Below are 21,226 nucleotides of genomic sequence, written 5' to 3' on the forward strand. Positions count from 1 at the left end.
GAATAAGAAGAAGGTTAATCATCCTGGAAGACAGAAAGAATATGGTGATTACTACCATGGAGCCTGTGCTCTGACTCATGGGTAGACAGCACCAGCTTTCAGTTGTATGCAAGAGATCAAGCCCTTAAATCTTATAGTGTATGGGGCTCCTCATAAGCACCTCCCCCAGTGGTGTCTTTCTGGTTCCAGCGACAAATGAGCAGGCACTCATGGGTTAATCTTTTTTTTTTTTTTTTTCACCCGTGTTCCACATTCTGGGCTCCTCTGTCTCCCTTGGTTTCCATGCAGGCGAAAGCAATTCTCATTGGTTATCTCACTGTGCAGGTCTGTGACTCACCTTGCTTTGTCTGCATCCCTGTTTGCAATTGGTGTTCACCCTCCTGGGCTGCCAGTTACCAATGCAATCCTGTCTGTCCTTCATAGCTCTTCCTCACTTTTATGATACCTGTTTCTCTCCATGAATTCTGGGGTGTTTCAGACACCTTGTCCAGCATTTCTCTTCTTCCAACTCTCCATTAGTCTAAACCCAAGATCCTAAGCTTTCTTCTGCACCAGCCTTCTGCATTCTGCCATTTTGGATCTCTCCCAAATGACTATATTTAGAATAATAATCATGTTTCATTTTATTCAATTTCCAGGGCATATGGAATTTTGAAATGAAATGTTACAAAAAGTACGGAAATATGTGGGTTGAGCATTCAGGAAACTTCTTTGTTCTGGAGAGTTACTGTGTAGGGGACTACCTTAGCTCAGAGCCTTTTCCTATAAGGTGGCACAGGATAAAGATGTGGAGGCTTGTCTATCCAGGATTACCTACATCCCAGGCGTTGGTGTCTGAATTAGGTGTATATGCTTTAGGTCATCATCTTTTTTTCTGCCATTGCTGACTCAGGCACCCCTGTCTTACATTCTATGCAAGGTATGGCTTTCTCTTATTTTGGTTGCCACAGGGCTCCTTGAATTGAGTAAGATCCATAATTCCAGATAATTCTAGTGTGCCCTTGTAGCTGTGTGATACCATGTCCTTCCTGTGTTGGTCTCTTTCCATTAAAAATCTAGACTCTGTTGCAAAAGGTTTGTATTTAATATGTGCTTTTGAATGAAGGACTTGCAGTGGGGCTTGAGTAATTGTGTGGCAAAGGTATCCTCTACTTGTTAGTGTTGCCATCCCATATAAATACTCATTTGTGTCCTAGCTGCTCCACTTCTAATCCAGTTCTTTTGTATGGTCTGGGAAAGCAGTGGAGGATGGCTGAAGCCCTTAGGTCCCTGCACCCATACGGCAAATTGTGAAGACACTCCTTGTCTCTTCTTTGCATCAGTGCAGTTCTTGCCAGTGTGGCCACTTGGAGAGTAGAACCACAAGATGGAAGATTTCTCTGTCTTTATCTTCCCATTTTCTGTGTGTAAAATATGCCTTCAGTGAATGAATGAATGAATGAATGAATGAATGAATGAATGAATAGAAATCTTAAAAAAAGTAAAAAGTAAAAATGACTGGGAGGTACAGGTACACATGTTGCACACATATGTGTATATATCCCTCTGCACATTAAAGAAAGCTTTCTCTATCTCTCTCTTTTTTTTTTTTTTTACTAAAAACAGGACTTGTTAGTGAGAGTGAGCACGAGTGTTTCTTTGCTTCCTTCTTTTGAATCTGGAGAGCAAATATAGGGCTATTTAAACTACCCATTCTTGACTTGATACATTATTCTTGGTAATATGTGAAGCATTCTTGTCAATTTTCAGCATTCATTTCTTTTGGTAGCTGCTGCTTTTACTGAGACTCAAGGAAGAGTTCTAACCAGCATGCTTAGTGAGCAAGTAAGGCAGGTCTTTGTCTCTTTGCACATTCTTTTTTTCAAATCTCATCTCATCAAACACTTAGTGCTGTTCCAGGGGCTTCTGAGGTGACACAGCCCATAAAAGTGGTGTGATCTGATAGGGAAACATGCAGCACTGGGTCAACATTCACTCAATACTAAATGCCCATTGTAGGATTCAGTCAGGCTTAGATGATTCAATTGCCTTATGTTTCATTTTGTTAATATCCTTTCTAAAAAATAAAACAAAACAAAAACAAAACAGAGAGCGATAGAAAGAGAAGGAGAAGAAAATCTGCACAACCTCCTGGTTCACTTCTTAAATGTCAGTGACTGCCAGGGTGCAACTGCATGTTGATGTGAATGGGAGATAGGAGGGGCTGGGAACGTGTTTCAGATTTCCTATGGTGTGACAGGAACCAACCATTTGCGTGATCATCTGCTCCATCCCAGCGTTTTCTCCATTGTAATACTGGAATCATTGTCATGGAATTGAATTCAGCAAGCAGTATATAGGATGTGGGATTGACTGCAATAGTCACAATTATGCAAATGCTCACTCTTTATGTCTTTTTAAACCATTACATGCATAAGATTAAAACATTTTGGAAAATCTGTATTATGACAAACAATGCATGAATTTCCAGCTCTGAGCTAAAGTCAGCTTACCTTTTTTTTTTTTTTAAAGATTTATTTTTATTATTTTTTTTTCATTGGAAAGGTGGATATACAGAGAGGAGAGACAGAGAGGAAGAGCTTCCGTCTGATGATTCACTCCCCAAGTGAGCACAACGGGCCGATACTATGCCGATCCGAAGCCAGGAGCCTCTTCCGGGTCTCCCACGTGGGTGCAGGGTCCCAAAGCTTTGGGCCGTCCTGGACTGCTTTCCCAGGCCACAGGCAGGGAGCTGGAAGGGAAGCGGGGATGCTGGGATTAGAACCGGCGCCCATATGGGATCCCGGGTGTGCAAGGCGAGGACCTTTAACCACTTGTGCCACTGCGCTGGGCCCCAGCTTACCTTTTAACTGATGCGATTTCAGCGTTTCCCTTTAAGTTCTTTGAACCTAGACTGAAAAATCCATGCCATGCACTGAAAGAGCACTGAACCCCACAAATACATTCTTATTTATACTTGCATATTGATGGGCTTGCCTTCCTCTGCTTCTTGACTCAGGTTTTTCACCAACACATCTCCATAATGGAAAATGATGGGTAACATCTAGGTACACACATACACAACACCAACCACAGTGAGGTGCAGAGATTCAAGTCACATAAGAAAATAATTTTTCAAATGCATGTTGGAGTATCATAAGTGTAAGAATACACCACACAATTCACAGTTAAAATACATATCCAAGTCAAAGGAATGGATTACAACAGCAAACATGTTTCAGCAGCATCTTTAATGATCTAATGTCACTTCTAGGTCACATACACAAAAAGATCATTTTGAGGAACCTTATGCCCAATGAATTTCCCCTTCAAATTCACTAGGATTTCCTTTCCACTTCACTTCAGACTCAGCTAAGTTTCTAATTAAACATTCACTAACCTCTTATCTCCTTGAGTTTTCCAGTAGTGAAGGTTGGAGTCTCTTCCATTCTTCACCCTTACAGTTGATGAGGGCACTTTTCATAAATCCCACTGGTCCAATAGACTAGAATTCAAATACAGACATTTCATCATGAATAAGTTCAAAGGATCATCACTTTTGTAAATATTTGTTACACATAGATCAGTCATTTCAAAAGTATTTAGTAGAAGTATACCAGTTGGTATGCTAAGATTGTGTGCTCAATAAATATTATTCCAAATGCCTAGCCACATAGAATAGTAGATTTACTATGGTCTGAAACATTTTTCTTCCATTTTCCTATAAAGGTCAGTGTGCCATATATCATCGAATCTGTCCTTCCAGGAGACAAAACAGAAATAGGATCCTAGAGCATCCTGTAACCCAGAGCAGAAAATAAACGAGTTTCTGGTGGAAGGCCAGATGGCCTACAGGAATTATATCTTTCTTTGAAACAAATTTTTGTTTTCCATTCCTCTGCCTCACTCTCTATACGCAGAAACATGCACATGAACTACAACTGATAATAGAAAATAATTTTCCTTAAAAATAAAAATGGATTTCATTTAGGTTTAGTAGTACCACTCTGAGGTATATATCCTCTCCAAGAAATAATAATATCAAAGAAAGAACTAAACTTTGAAGTCCTATTAATTGCAGCACAATGAATGGAACAGGGGCATATTATCTTAAGCCCAATAAACCTTACATAGAAAAGCAAACACCAAATATTTCTCTCATGTGTAAGTTTTATAACCCATTCTGAACAAAGAGGAGTGATTACTGCAGGCTTTGAAGGACTGCAGAAGGAAACAGAGAAGGATGTTGAAAGGCAGGCACCATAACACTACGTCATAATAGGATTTAGGGATTGATACTAGAGTGGCATATCTATACTTGGTAATAATGTATTTTTTAAAATCCAATGAAATACTGGAAGAGAAGATCGCATAGGTCCTGGCTTGAATAAACTATAAGAAAATAGAAGGAACAGTGTCAGTCGGACCCAATAAGGGCACTGATTGCTCTGCTTATGATGCAGATCACTTCTAACGACCAAGGAAAGCAATGAAGGATGACCGAAATACTTTGGTTCCTGCAACCACATGGAAAAACTAGAAGATGCTCCTGGCTCTCAGCTTCAAATGGGCCAAGCTGTGGCAATTACAGTAATTTGGGGGTGAAGCAATGGATGGACACTCATGCTCTAAGTGTCACTCTTACTCTCTTTCTCCCTTTCTCTCAATCTTTCTCTGACATCACTATCCCTTTCAGTAATAGACTTCTGGTACATTTAATGAAAATATTTTACAAAATTAAAGACTGAAAATGTTAACTACATGATCCATTGATTCTACATTTATTTATTGAAATACCATACAGTAGAATGATACATTTGTATTATATGCAACCAATCAAGCATACACGTTTATACAATGGTTTTTTCAAAGTAGAAAATACATCTGAGATTAGATACCTCTTTGTGAGGCCAGCATGTGGCATTTCATACTAAACCTCTCACTGCAGTTCTGACAACCTATATCAGCATTCACATCCTATATCAGCATTCTGATCCAGCTCTCTGCATATAGCTGAGGTGGTTGATTGATTTGCTCTGTTTTCTGTCTTTTCTTGACTACGGTTCTAAGTCCTGCAGTTCAGTTAGGGAGATCCCCAAAGAAACTTTGTCTGAGATGTTCCCAGACCAGATTCTTGTATGCACTTGCAAGCACAGGCCCCGGCACAGTCCATTACACCAATCAGCTGGTGGTTTGCCTTTGCTGGGTTGGGTCTGTTTCCAGCCTCGCCTTCCACTGAAACCAATGGGTGTTGCATTCCAGCCTGGTTCTGTCCAGCACATATGTGGTCCTCACATAAACTAGTGGGAGTTGCATCCCAGTCAGAGCAACCCACAATGACCCCACAAGGCCTTCCCTGCCCTACCCTGGTTTGCCAGTATATGTAGCAGACCAATCCAGTCTGTCCCACATCCCATTTGGCTCTCCTAAATGTCACTGGACATAGAAGCCTAGTTCCATTTTACCAGTTCAACTGTCCAGCCCACACAGATCTGGTAGGTGTCTTTCTGTCCAGCCACCCTGCCCCTGTCCTTGGTTTTGTTCCCTCCAGTGGGAGTAGTTGCCCAAGAGCGAGGAGCCCGCTATTTATCTTCTAGGCCACTCCCACCACTCAATTATGCATATTCCAGGTGGTTCTGTGGTGTAACTTTACAGAATTAGCCCCTGATGCCAGCTTCTGACAGCTGATGCTGTGGCTAAGGCCAAACAACTCTCACCCACTCTTATTTTGTTTGCACCAGTAAGAACAATCAGCCCAGCCTGGCTTTTCCTGATCTAGTCCACATGAAGCCTACCCTGCTTAGTCTGGTCTGCCCACATTCCAGCTCACGATCTGTCCCCTCACTTTTTGGATATCATGTGTACTGAATGGGCACTGAGGTCATACCTTATACAGGCAACCTCACCATGGTATTCCATATTGTGCACTAGTTTTGTTGTGACCAAACCTGGCTTAACCCACACTCTGTTCTGGTGTTCAGATTCATCAGTGGATCAGTGGATGATGAGAACTGATTCAGCCTGGTCTGCCGCTGACCCATGCCAAATGTATGTCAGTGGAAAACTTTAAATGGCCTATTCTGGGCTGTTTCCCATCATGTTTCTTGCACTTTCCTGCAGGGACTGTGTCCTGCCAGAGGAGTTGCCCAGGCTTCTCCATCAGAACCTCTTCCAATGCCAGATTTTGCAAATACCAAGGGGCCCATGAGCCAGACCTACTCAGTCTACCTCCTGTCCTAGCAGGAACAGTGGTTTCCCTGGCTGGCCTTCATCCATATCTGTTTCTTGCTGTTGGATATTTCAACCCAGCCATGGCTTGTCCATACCCACATAAGGCTCACATATGGCTCAGTAGGGGTTGATACCCAGCCTAGTCCATCCAACATCTACCTTGGTCCTCCAGGCCACCAGATGGTGTTGGGATCTGGCCCGGCCTGGTACGTCCCAGTCACAGTCCACACTTGTGCCAAGTGGGGCTACAACTGTTTCCTGATCAAACGCAGATCCCTTTCTATTCCACATGCCCATTGGTGGGAACCTCAATCAATCTCGGGTGTCCTTCTAGCTCTCCAACTGGGCCACGTCCCAGAATAGATCATGAGCATGCCAGTGGTTTCTCTGAGTAAGCTTAGCACAGGGCATCACAACTGTCCCGGCCCCTGTCTTACACATTGTGGCTTCCTGTCCTTGGCTCACGCAGACCAGTAGGTGCAAGAGCCTAGCTCTGCATGACCTGTGCTCCATGCTGGTTTGTAGATTTTCTTGTGGGCTACAGTTTGCTCAGTTCTGCCACGTCTACCCCACTCCTTTACCAACTCACAAATTAGCTAGCCATTGGAGCTACTTGGACCAGCTTGTCTGACCCTCAGGTCTAGACCATGTGTTCACCAGCAGAAGCTATGACCGCCACAGGAGTTTACCAAGTTCCTCCACTTGACCCACTCCCAGGCACAGTTCTCATACATGCCAATTGGTTTTAGGCCAGTGCCTGGCAGAGTCTAGCCTTTCAATTGGCCTGGTTCCTTTACCTGTGATTGATGGCAGGCTCCTTGTTCACACCTAGCTTAGTCCATCACAACCTCAGCTCTTGAACATTTCCTCGGGGTTTGGCCGACACATCCCCCACAGAATCTACCCCCAGATATCGTTCTCTCAACTGCTAGTTAATGGCCCTGCCTAATCTGACCTGTCTACTGATTCAGCACCATGTTGGGTAATAGGATATGATTCTGCTATACATGTCCTGAGCCTTAGATTTTGCACAGACTGGTGTTCGGTGGTCAACATTTGTTCAGTGGTTACAAGTTCTACACAGTATTTAAAGGTGTTTGGTATATCAGTCTTATCCATAAAGATCATCTGGTCCTTCTCCTCCAACCTACCACGTCTCATTATCATTGCTTACCTTCAAAGAAATAGTTGCATTGCCCTTGGGAGTCTTTAGGATTGATTGACATCCCAGAAGTACTGTGAGATTAACATGGAGCTTCCTGAGCTGCAAATCAAAGCACCAAAACCCCAGAACTCCCCAGGTGGTACCCAGCATTCATAGCTTGGTGCTAAATGTTACACTGGCTGTCCAGGGACAAATCACCGCATGTACACGTTGGCTGGAATCACAGCTACGTGCATGGAGATGATCCTGGCCTGGCACCCACCAGTAGCCAACAGGCTGCTGGAAGTTTTAATCTGCAGACATTGAGTTTGTCCCCTCCCCTATCCCATCCACCGCAAATTGATTGCAGCTGGTGGGTGTCCTTGGACCAGCCCAGTTCTCCAGAATTTCCCCTTCAGTGTTGTCATCATGAAGGGAGCAGACTCTGGAGTTTGAGTGGGCACAGGGACAGGTTTCCATGCATGCCTGGTGGCTATAATCAGAGTTCTGGGGATGGAGACGATCCCGGTCTGGCACCCACCAGCAGCCAATAACTGTTGGATTGTCTTTGAGCTTCATCACCATAACAAAATTTATTTCCCCTAAGACACTATAAAAAAAAAAATACTAGGACTGCACACTTTTAATTTTCACTAGATATTACAAGATTGCTGTATAAGTTAATAAACTCATTTGTAAATGCATTGCTTGCAGGAAGAAAATTTCTGAGTTATAACTCCGAAAAACCTGCTAAATTTACATTGTAAGCATTGCTTAATACAGTATAAGTTGAAAAGATAACAAAAATGTCTTCATAATTCCTTATCTACTCGTTGCAACAAAACCCAGCAGGAAAGCCTTATTTCCCTGTTTTCCTCCTCTTCCACACCTCACTTATTGTAACCTTGTACTATACAGAGATCACTCCGATTATGGATCTGGAAAAAGACATGTAATCACATATCATTAGCCCATCTACCCATAACTCACACTCAAAGATAGGATGAAGTTGTAAAATGCTTTTATAATACAATATTATTGTTAAATGCAAGGATTAACTCTTTTGTTTTATTTTGACAGGGCATGTCCTGAAATAAATATCAATACAATATAGAAAAAGGAAAAAAGAAGCCATAAAATGAAGTCCTATCTGGTGGCCACAAAATGAATCAGTGTCATACCTACTGGGGTTCAGTGTGTCAAACTTGCATAAGGTAATATTTTATTGCACATCTCCCAGAAAGCTTTCACTGTGATTCCAAAAATGCTCCTGAAGTGGTTATACCACAAAAACAACACACACACACCTTTAACTCAATATTAACTTACAAATCCACTAAAGCTTTGAAATCAGCGGATTTTCAGTGTTGCGAATAATTCTGATGTTTTACAATCCAAAATAAAAAGGTTTCCAATAGGTTAGAGACTGCATGGAAGAATTCAATCAAAAACAGGATGTGTGGAAGACAGCAACATTGTGATATTTGCCCTACTGGCTACTGCAGTGATTTTCTAACTTATTTCACCTGATCTTAGCCTGTCCTTATGAAGGCCATCTCCTCCTCAACCACTAGATGAGGCACACACCGCATAATGTCCCTCCTTCTCTTCAGTCCCTGCAACAGTTCACATCACCCACAGATTACAATTCAACTGCCTCCAGTGATCAAGGCCACACTTGATCTGTCCAATGACTTACTAGTCTTGCTTCAGTCCACCTAGCCAGGTGCAGGTCAACTTTGAAGCAAATGATATGTTTTCTTCCTTGCTAACTTACACACCTGGAAAAGAGAAAGCTCAAGTGCTAGAGCCCATGACACCCAGGTGGGAAACCTGGATGCAGTTTCAGGTTCTCGAATTTGGCACACAAAGGTCTGGATGCTGAGCACATTTTGGAAGTGAAAATGAGATATAAACTCACTCACACACAGTCTCTCTGATTCAACTCTTCTCACTCTGCCTGTCTTCAGCATTCTTTCTCTCTAATCCCTTACTTCAAATAAAAACATCGATTTTTAATTAGCCTAAAAATGAACAAACACTGGGATTTATAATCCTCACACTGCTGGACAATCAACACCTCAAATTCATTCGAAATGTGCACATCACTCCAAGAGAAAATCCTCTTCCAACGAATGCTTTCCTTCACATACTTTCTTCTCTCAGCTCCTGGAAACCAACACTGTGTGCTCTGTTCAGATAAGTCAGCCCATTCTGGACAATTCACATGAACAAGATGAAACAACATGTGGACTAAGATGTTTGATTTCTTCCAATTACCATCATATGTCAAGAATTATACATATGATTCATACTGATTGCTGCATGGTGTTACATAGTATGTGTATATGATTTCTTTACCAACTCATTTATTTAAGAACATTGGAGGTGTCATCACTTTGGACTCTTGCAGGACTGGCTGAGGTGAATCTGAAAATATATTTTACAGTTACACCTTTCAGTTCTCTTCAGAATATCAGCAAGCATAGCAACACTGGATTACACGGTATCTCTAGGTTTAATCATTTGAGAAAACAAAAGCTATTTTCCACAGCAGTTGCACTACTTAACATTCTCACTGACAAAATATGAGCATTGAACAGATCAGTTCAGCTCTTCCTGTTGCAGCCACTATGGAATGAAGTAGTGTGTACAAAATCTATTTCTGAGATACAAGCTTGTACAATTTGGTAACACATTTAAACAGATGGAGACACATTAGAAAGAGGAAAGCAGAGAGGGCACATTCCAGCCTATAGAAGAGGACAGATTGATGGCAGAGGTGCACCTGGAGACCTTTGAACATGAGAAAGCAAAAAAGACAATGGTATGCTAATGAAAAGAACATACACCCTAGCGGCAGTCAATGAATGTCAATCTGAACTGCACCAGCAGACAGAAATTCACCACAACCTGGTTCCACCCAAAATTTGTCTGGATAGCTCTCATGCCTAATACCCATCAGTCTGAGAACTTAACATGTGGCACAACCATTTTGTACAGGGTAGCAAAGGCTTTGAGACTGCAGGGATAGCATTGAGCTGTGTATGTATTGAGCTGGAAATGAACTCACTAAGTTCACTGCACTGCACTGATCCCACATCAAAAATAATACTGCCTTTGGCATCTTATGACTCAAAATATGTCCGGGTGACCCTCAGACTTAACAGCAAACACATTCCAAAAAAGATCAGCATCAACAACAACCGAGTTACTTATGACACGTAGTATCTCCCTAGTCCTTGCAACTTCTCAAATGCACACGGAGAAAGTTTGTACAGGCCATTGTGCAACATCATCAAAGGAACAAAGGAGGTAGTAGTGGTGAGCCAGGGGATGTGCTATGGAGACCATGTTGGAAGTCTAACATGAACCCAGATCTGAAACTCGCTGGAGGGAATGGCACGAGTGACTGCAAAAAAAGGGCAATAAATCAACCAAAATAAGTAATTTTGAGTTACAGAATCTGTGGGTAACACAGCTTACAAATCTGCCCTAAGGAGAAAAATCTGCTAAACAGAATTAAATGAGCAAGACCAAAATAGGAAACAGAGGCATGATGAGTGGTACTGAGGACTCTCCTACAAAGAGGTGAAAGCCTTTGCCAAACTCAGATTTAGCTTAGGAATACATTGAGAAAATGAGGGATATAGAATTCATAAAACTCATTATGAAACTTCTTATCAACAATGAGAAGCACATACAGGAGTTCAAGGAATTTAAGGAGTGTATCACACAGGAAAGAGCAACACTGAAATAAAATTAAGCAGAATTATTGAAAATGAAAGATGCAACAGGGCAAATTAAAAATTCAGTGGAAAGTCTCAATAATAAAATAAAGAAGACAGAAGAAAGAGTCTCAGAATTGGAAAGCATTTCTTGTCACAAGTGGAAAACAATCAAACTGCTGGAAACAAGCCTGGGTCAAGTTAAAAAATATTCAAATTTAACAGATGCTTTTAAAATGCAAAATATAAGAGTTATGCAAATTCCAGAAGATACAGAAAGATAAATTTAAAATGTATTTAATAAAATAATAAAGGAAAGTTACAATTGTCTAGAAAACCATTTTGGGAAACAATAATCAGGAGGGGCACAGACCCCTCAAGCTCTCTTCAAACCAACATAAGGAAAATATCCTTAAACCTGCCCTTAGAAAACATCAATTGACATATAGAGAAGTGACAATTAGATGTACAAATGACCCCTCACAGGAAACTCTACAGGCGAGAAGAGAATGGAGAAGCATATTCCAGATTCTTAAAGGAAAAAAAAAAAAAAAAAAAAAGGCCATGCAAAATAAAGTATCCAGCAAAGAGCTTCTTTGTCATTAAATGTAAAATAATGTCCCAGCATGGTAGTCTCACACAGCTAAAGTCCTTGCCTTTTATGTGCTGGGATCCTATATGGGCACCAGTTCATATCCAAGGGGCACTGATTTGCCTTCAGCTCCCTGCTTGTGGCCTGCAAAAGCAGTAAAGGACAGCCCAAAGCCTTGGGATTCTGCACCTGTGTGGGAGACCTGGAAGAGGCTTCTGGCTTTGGATGCACTCAGCTCTGACCATTAGAACCACTTGGGTAGTGAATCAGCAGATATAAGATCTTCCTCTCTGTCCCTCCTTTTCTCTATGTATCTGACTTACCAGTAAAACATAAATAGATCTTTAAAAATAAGAAAATGAGTGGTGGTGCACATGGCAGCAGCATGTCTCAGGTCCATAGGGCGCCAGTACAGCACAAGCCTGGCCCACCCCCATCCTGGCCAGAGCCCACTCGGGCCTGGCCCTGTCCCTGTCCCTCCTGGATGGTGCACCACCTCGCCTTGGCCTGGTGTCTTCCTTGGGAAAAGTGCTTCAGGCAGAGAGCACAGGTCTGATCATGACCAACCACAAATTGGGCATCGTGTGAAGTACACACTGATCCATGAGCAGGGCATGCCACTGGTGGAGAGCTACTCCTTCGAAACCCACGTGGAAATTGATACAGATGGAAATAGTAGTAAGAGGACTTAGAATTTCGGATACAACTTTGACAAGAATAAAGGCAGGGATCCTGTAGAAACCTGCACAAGATGCTGGAAGCAGCACGAGGTTGGTTCCGGCTTCAATGCAGTGCATCTAAATGCCATGACAATGGACAACCTGCAGCTTGTGCTTTGAGGCTGGCGGCCCTGAGCTGAGTAGGCCTCCAGTAAGCAGAGGGAGCACACAATCTATTTACTTGTGATTCAGCAGCTTCCTACAGACCACATAGATGAGAAGTTCCCCAGCCTGAATGTGACCCAGTTCTACAATGCCAACGGGCACATGATGGAGGAAGAGAACCTGTGCACCTACCTTGAGTGGCACAGTGATCAAGAAGCAGGTCCAGGAGTTCAACATCTGCAGGCACAACCAGGTGGCCTGATATTGCAGCTCCCAGTGCCAGCAGAAGGAAAGACCAGCCTACAAGATGCATGTGCTGGTGTGAAAACAACCCTGTATCCAGGAGCTGGAGCCCAAGATATGACTGGAGCAAGGGGCTACTTCTCGGATGTGACATCAGACTGGCACCTGGACCTGAAGGCATTCATGAAGCATGAGGCCAGCCTACAGCTGCTGGTATCAGGCACCCCCTGGCACCCCCATTATATATATGTTAATATGTTTATAAACTGATGTACAGTTTTTAGGGGATGGGGACGTAGGGCGGGCAGAAGTGACAAAGAGAATCACTTACTCTGATCCTAAAATGGCACAGGGCCATGTAAAATAAATAAATAAATTAATTAATTAATAAATAAACATATTTCTAATATTATATAAATATAAGAAAGAAAGAAAGAAAGAAAGAAAGAAAGGAAGGAAGGAAGAAAGGAAGAAAGAAAGAAAGAAAGGAAGGAAGAAAATATTCTTCCACGTTAATGAAAAGCTAAGAGTAGGGAGAATGTGAAGGGTCCCCTTGATGGAATGCAACTCCCACTGGAGAGCGTATATTTAGATGAGGGCAGAACAGATCAGGAAGGCCTACAACACCTGTGGGCCTTATGTGACCTAGATCAGGGAATAGCCAGGCTGGACTGATTGTTTCAACTGATGCAAGCACAAATCAGAGTGTTGGTTGGCCTTTGTGGAAGCATCAGCTGGAAGAGGGAGGCACTGGGAGTTAATTCTGTCACATTAAACTGAAGGACCACCAGGAGATTGCGTGATCCAGGTGTGAGAATGGCCCAGTAGGGAAATTTCAGGCACCTCACTCTTGGGTTGCTACTCCCACTGGAGAGCATGAAAACCAGACCTGAAGCAGGAATGGCTAGACAGAACGGAACCCGACAGCTTGTTGTGGGCTGGATAATAGGGCTGGTTAGGTTGAACTGGGATTCAACGCCCATTGATGTATAGCTGAATGGGATGTGGGACAGACTGAACAAGACTGTGATACATAACTGGCAAGCACAGGAACCAGGATAGGGGACAGACCACGTGGGGGTATTGGGAGTCGTCCCTAACTAGGCTGCAGGTACCACTGGTTTGTGTGAGAGCCGAGTGTGAAGAGGAAAGAATCAGGCTTGAGAGCAACACCCATTGGTTCTTATGGAAGACATGGCTGGAAACAGAACTGAAACGGTAATTGCAACTACCAATATTTGCACAAGCTGATTGGGGCAATGGACTACGCTGGACCCTGTACTGGCAAGCATACACAAGAAGCAATTCTGAGATCATTTCAGACAAATATCTCTGGGGAACCCTCCAAATGAGCTACCAATCTCACAACCTCAACCATGAACAGCCTATGTCAGCCAGTGGATTCTGAAAATTTCATCATGCTTGGAATGGCGAGATTGACAGTAATTCAGAACTGTTGCACTATCAAAACTGCTTGAGAAGGACACTCGGATTATGCTCCAAACTGGGAATCAAGAATGGGTAACAGGTTGAATAGGGCTTCTAACTTTGGCTCTGCCCTTGCTGAAAATAGATAAAGGCAATAATAATATTAATGCGGAAACAATTATCTTACCTACTTTGCTGTAGCCCTTTACCCTTTGAGACCTAATTACCTATGTAAAGATTATGAAAATAAAAGAATTTTTAAGAAATAAAAATATAGTTAAAACAATATGCATCCTGCAAACGTGCCCTACAAATGATACTTAAAGATGTTTTCAAGAAATGCAAAAGGAAATAGCACCTAATAGAAGCCAAAAGCGGATGCCTTGTGAAGTGAATGAGCCAAGTGGAGTCGTTTTGGCACTGGAAGACCTGTGCTGCCCCTATCAGAAATTCCCTTTCACCAACAAACCGAATTAGATTGGTATCACTTACACTTTCAGGCATATGTGCTGCCAGAGTAGTTGTTTTGCATGGTAGCTAAAAAGGCTTGGGTGCTGAACTTCTCTCTGGATGTGGAGTTCATAGAGCCTGGAGAGAGGATCTACATCCTTGCTTTGTGTGGAGGCCCAGCATGCTTGATTTGAACAGACTGGGTTCCATCGGCATTGGATGAGATGTGACCAAACAGGGTTTCCCTCTAGATCTGCTTGAAAAGCTGATGGTATGTGATGTGAATGAGCCAAGTGGAGTCATTTTGGCACAGGAAGTCCTGCGCTGCCCCATCCAAAAGTTGCCATTCACCACACACTCAGTTCCCCAGGGATCACTTACAATTTCAGGCATATGTGCTGCCAGAGCACTTGTTTTCCAAGGTAGCCAAAAATGGCCTTGGAAATAAACTTCTCTCAGGGTGTAGAGTTGTTAGCGCCCGGAGTGAGGATCTACATCCTTGTTTTGTGTGGGTGTTCAACATGCTTCATTTCAATATCCTGGGCCCCATGGGATTTGGACCAGAGGTGACCAATCAGGGTTTCCTGGAGATCTGCTTTAAAATCTGAAGGTGTGTGAATTAAATAAGCCAGGTGGAGTTGTTTTGGCACTGGAAAACCTGTGCTGCCCCTTTCACATGTTGCCAGTCACCAAATCACGCAGTTCCCTAGATATTACATATACTTACAGGCATATGTGCTACCGGAGCACTTGTTTTCCAAGGTAGCTGAAAATGGTTTGGGCGCTGAAGGTCTCCCTGGACGTGGAGTTTAGCCCCTGGACAAATGATCTGCATCCTTGTTTTGTGTGGGTGCTCAACATGCTTGATTTCATCATTCTGCGCTCCATGGGCATTGGACCAGAAGTAACCAAATTTTTTTTTTCCCTGAGATCTGCTAGAAAATCTTCTTGTATGTGAAGTTAATGACCAGGTGTAGTAGTTTTGGCACAGGAATACTTGTGTTGCCCCTTTCAGAAGTTCCTATTCACCAAAACACTGAATTAGCCTGGTATCACTTACAGTTTCATGCATATGTGTTGCCAGAGCAGTTGTTTTCCCTGGAAAATGAAAATGGCTTGATTGCTGAATTTTTCTCTTAAGGTAGAGGTCACAGCATGTGGAATGAGGATCAACAACCTTGTTTTTCGTGGGGGCTCATCATGCTTGATTTCATAATCCTGGACATTGTACCACAAGTGACCAAAATTTTTTTTTTTCTCAGAGATCTGACCAAAAAGCTGATGGTCCGTGAAATTAATAAGCCAAGTGGAGTCCTTTTCAAATGGGAATCCTGTGGAGGAAAAATGATGGCCGAGCTTGAGGAGCTTGTCTAAGTTGGAGAACATAGAAAGGAGGATGAATGCAGCAGAGGAACAAACCAGGAGACACAGAATTGCAGGGAGATGAGTGGGAAGGTAACTAGAGTTCACTGAAGAAAAAAGATCAATACAGCTTGGAGGGATAGTCAGAAAAAGAAAGAAAGGAGAGGCAGCATGCTATGCAAGACTTGGTGATTTGTGGTCCCAGGCAGGGGAATGGTCAGCACAGTCTCGTCCAATCCAGGGAAGACAGTTCAGCACCATTGAGAGAGTGCAGAGGGCGCTGAAACCACTCTCAGGTACTGAGTCACAGAAATTCGGCTCCAAACTGTGGATTAGCTGCGGGGTTTCCTGCTGTGCTTGGTGTGAGCCACAGAGGTAGGGCACCTTACCTCAGAGTCTGCCAACCCAGATGGAGGTGTGGACTAGCAGGGACATGGCTATGCACCTTACAGCTGGGGAGCACATCTGAGAGCATTCAACAGAGTCTATTAATCCAGAGAGAGGCACTAGCTAGCAGGGCCAGGACAGTGTGTCTCACTGTGGGACAGCACCTTTGAGAGACCACACAGGGATCCTCACTAGGCCTGGGCACATCAAGCTTTCCCAAACCAGCTCAGGGCTGTGAATGCCGAAAAACAGGCAGCTGGAAGCTCCGGTGGAACCCCCTACCATGATCAGTAACAACTCCAGATGCAGGACAGCACTGCTTCAGACAACTAGCTGACACGGGCAGGGACACAACTAGCAGGCTTACAGGGACACAACAGTGTGTCTCACAGTGGAACAACACCTTTGAGAGAGTGTAACAGGTAGAGTAGCCTCGCAATAGGGCCTGGCCCACAGAGCCTTCGGACCCAACTCAGAATCAGAAAGAGCAGCAGGTGGCAGGACATTGGGGCAGAACCCCCTGTTGTGCTCAGCTCCAAACCCAGAGGCAGGGCACTGCTCAACATAGCCTGCTGAACTGGGTGGAGGCACAGGCAAGCAGGACACAGCAGCGTGTTTTCCAACATGGGAGCAGATTTGTGAGAGTGTAGCAGGGTGTGGAACCGCACGCTCTATATTTACCCAGAGCAAAGAGAAGAAAACCAAGGCTACAAAGTCTCTTATCCACATGCTATCCATGTTGGCACATACAAGATATTGGCTAACCAAGGAAAAAGAAGGAGGCAGACCAAGAAGTGCAGGCATAGAGGAGACCATGGTAACAGAGGGACAAAACATAGCTGAGGAAGAGCAGCAGTCCAAAAACCTGCAGAGAAGAGTGCTTGAAACGTCCATAAACACCGAGCAACCAAGAAGAATCACGCAACTTGGAAGGAATCCACAAAAAGTAACAGGGAACACAACAACCCGCTCGGAACGTGGAAAAAATAACACAATGAGAAAAAGCATCAGAAAAAGCAACAACTCAGATGACTGAGCCAGTACCCCACCAAAAAAAGATCAAAAGCCAATATCTATTTTGGAGATGCCAGATGAAGACATGGAAGCTTTACCAGACAAGGAATTTAAAAAATAATGCTAAATTCATCAGAGACAATGAGAAGAAGTGGGAAGACTTCAAGAACCACATAGTCACTGAAATACAACAAATCAAAAACAAAATTCAGGACCTGGAACTCAAAATTGAAAGTTTGACCAACAGAATTAATACAGCAGAGGAAAGGATCTCTGAAACTGAAGACACACAAAATGTAGATACCCAGCCCATCAAACAGCTGGACACAAGCCTCAGCAAAGCTAAAAAAATGATATAAGAAATGAAAGATCACCTCAGAAAATTGAATATTCGGATCATGGGCCTTCCCGAAGGAGTGGAAAGAAAATCAGGAATGCAAATGATGTTTGACTAAATTATACAGGAAAAAGTTCCAAAACACTTGGAACATGAATCCAGCCCACATACAGGATGGACAGAAAACCCCCAACAGACACAATCCAAAGATCTTCACTCAGACACATGGTGCTCAAGTTCTACTCCATCAAAGACAAAGAAAGAATCCTGAGACAAGTTCGAAGCAGAGAAAAGATCACATAAAGGGGAAAACCCATCAGAATCACTGCTGACTTCTCTGAAGAGCCCCTACAAGCAAAGAGAGAATGGACAAAGATCTTCCAAATCCTGAAGCAAAACAACTGTCAACCAAGAATAATGTATCCAGCAAATATCTCATTTGTATATGAAAATGAAATCAGATACTTCCATAGCAAAGAAAAACTAGAAGAATATGCCAACACAAAACCAGCTCTGCAAAATCTTGTTAGAAATGCGCTAATCCGATAAGAAAAAAAGAGGCAAACCATAAACGAAGATGGCAAACAGGAAGGTCTCCTAATTAAAGCCCACATAAAGAAGGGCAATTACAACGATAACTACACACAAAACACAATCGCATGGCAGGGTTTAAAAGTAAAACCTCTCAATTTTAACTCTTAACACAAATGGTCTAAACTCACCAATGAAGAGACAGAGATTAATTGAATGGATCATCAAACAAGACCCAACTATCTGTTGCCTAAAATAAACACATCTAACCAGAAAAGATACAAAGAAACTGAAAGTGAAGGGATGGAAAAAGATATTTCATGCAAATGGCGGGGAAAAAAAAAGGCTGGGGTAGCGGTCCTAATTTCAGATGATATATCCTTCAATGTAACTAACATCAAAAGGAATAGGGAAGGTCATTTTATATTGGTGAAAGGAATGATCCATCAAGAAGCAATCACCATTGTTAATGTTTATGCACCAAATTCCAACGTGCCTAGCTATGTGAAGCAATTACTTACAGACTTAAGCAGACATGCAATATATGTGGGTGATCTCAACACACCCTTAACACCAATGGACAGGTCTACGAAACAAAATCTCAACAAAGAAACAACAGAGCTCACACAAACAATAGAACAACTGGACTTAGTGGACATCTATAGAACATTTTATCCTAAGGCTACAGACTATACATTTTTCTCAGCGCTGCATGGCACCTTCTCCAGGATCCACCATATGACAGGACACAAAGCAAATCTAAATAACTTCAAAAAGTTAAGAATCATATCTTGTGCCCTCTCAGAACAGTATGGAATGAAACTGGAAATCAACAACACAAAATACCCCAGGAAATATAGGCACTCTTGGAAGTTGAACAACATACTATTAAATGAACAATGGGGCAGAGAAGAAATTAAAGACGAGATAAAAAAAATTGTATGGAAACAAATGGAAAACTTCAATACAACATTGCAACACTTGTGGGTCACTGCGAATGCAGTGCTACATGGTAAACTCATTGCAATTGGAGCCCATGTCAAGGCGCAAGAAGGCGCCAAATACAGGAATTAAGCACACACCTCCAGGAACTGGAAAAACAGCAGCAGAAGAGCCCCACCCACAATAGGAAACAAGAAATCATCAAAACAAGGGAGGAGATAAACCAAATAGAATTCAAAAAAAAAAAACTATACACAAAATCAACAAATCAAAAAGTTGGTTTTTTGAGAAGGTAAACAAAATAGACACTCCGCCTTCCTGACTGACAAAAAAAAAAAAAAAAAAAAGAGAAAGCGAGAATCAACAGCATTTAAGATGAAAAAGGGAACATAAAAGCAGACACTGCAACCATTTATAAAATAATTAGAAATTACTACAAAGAACTGTACTCCAATAAATTTGAGGATCACCAAGAAATGGAAAAGTTCTTGGACTCCCACCACTTACCAAAACTTAGCTCAGAGGCAACAGAAGGCTTAAATATACCAATAACTAAGGCAGAGATTGAAGCAGTCATCAAGGATCTCCCAACAAAGAAAAGCCCAGACCCAGATGGTTTCACTACAGAATTCTACAAAACATACCGAACAGAACTAACTCCAATACTCTACAAACTCTTCAAAACAATAGAAAAGGAAGCAACCCTTCCAAACTCATTCTATGAAGCCAACATCACCTTAATCCCAATACTGGATAGAGAGCCAACAAAGATAAATCTACAGACCTATTTCTCTGATGAACATTGATGCAAAGATTCTCAACAAAATCCTAGCTAATAGAATTCAAAAATCATCAGACAGATCATTCATCCGGAACAAGTAGGATTCATCCGTGGAATGCAGGGATGGTTCAACATTCGGAAATTCGTACGTGTAATACACTGCATCCAGAAACTGCAAAACAAGAACCACATAATATTATGAATAGACACAGAAATAGTTTTCGACAAAATCCAACACCTCTTCATGCTAAAAACCCTAACCAAGTTTGTCATAGATGGAAAAAAACAACAACACAATCAAAGCAATTTATGAAAAACCCAATGCCAGCATCATACTGAATGGAGAAAAACTAGAACTCTTCCCACTGAGATCTGGAACAAGACAAGGATGCCACCTATCTCCACTTCTATTCAACATAGTCCTAGAGGTACTTTCAGAGGCCGTAAGACAAGAAAAAGAAATCAAAGACATACAAATGGGAAACGAGGGAATCAAGCTATCACTGTAGGCAGATGACATGATCCTGTACATAGAAAAAGCAGGAGACTCAATTCAGAAACTGCTAGAACTTATATGTGAGTTTAGCAGAGTGGCAGGGTACAAAATTAATGAACAATAATCAACAGCCATAGTGTTTTTAAACAGCCCCAAGATGGAAGAAGATCTAATCAGCAAGTTGTCATTCGAAATAACAGAGAAAAGTATGAACTATCTGGGAATAAATCTAACCTAAAATGCCGGAGACCTATTCGAAGAAAACTACAAACTACTCAAAAGATGGAATAGCATTCCATGCTCTTGGATAGGTAAAATCAATATCATTAAAATATCTATACTACCAAAAGCAATATATACATTCAATGCAATTCCAATCAGATTGCCCAAAACATTCTTCATGGAACTGGACACAATCATTCAAAAGTTCATCAGGAAGCAAAAACAAAACAAATCAAAACAAAACAAAACAAAACAAAAAACCCATGAATAGCTAGAAACTTACCAACCTAAAAAACAAGAAGTTAGCAGGGGGAATCACAATCCCGGATCTCTGGACATACTATAGAGCAGTGGTTATCAAAGCAGCCTGGTACTGGCACAAAGATAGAGAGGAAGATCAATGGAACAGAATAGAAACACCAAAAGGGAACCCACACAAGTACAGCCAAATAATCTTTGACAGTAACACAAACGACAGTCCAAGCAAATGGGAAGGGCTCTTCAGTAAATGTTGTTGGGACAACTGGCTGATAGC

The 21,226-nt window shown here is 42.2% G+C and overlaps 1 pseudogene; it reads left to right on the top strand.

Annotated features, from left to right (window-relative positions):
- The first annotated feature begins 10,127 nt into the window (after nt 1–10,127).
- On the top strand, nt 10,128–12,823 carry LOC121152797 (annotated as a pseudogene).
- The last annotated feature ends 8,403 nt before the right edge of the window (nt 12,824–21,226 follow it).

The sequence above is a fragment of the Ochotona curzoniae genome, unplaced genomic scaffold (assembly GCF_017591425.1).
Source record: "Ochotona curzoniae isolate NIBS_2020 unplaced genomic scaffold, NIBS_Ocur_1.0 contig_2657, whole genome shotgun sequence".
NCBI lineage: Eukaryota > Metazoa > Chordata > Mammalia > Lagomorpha > Ochotonidae > Ochotona > Ochotona curzoniae.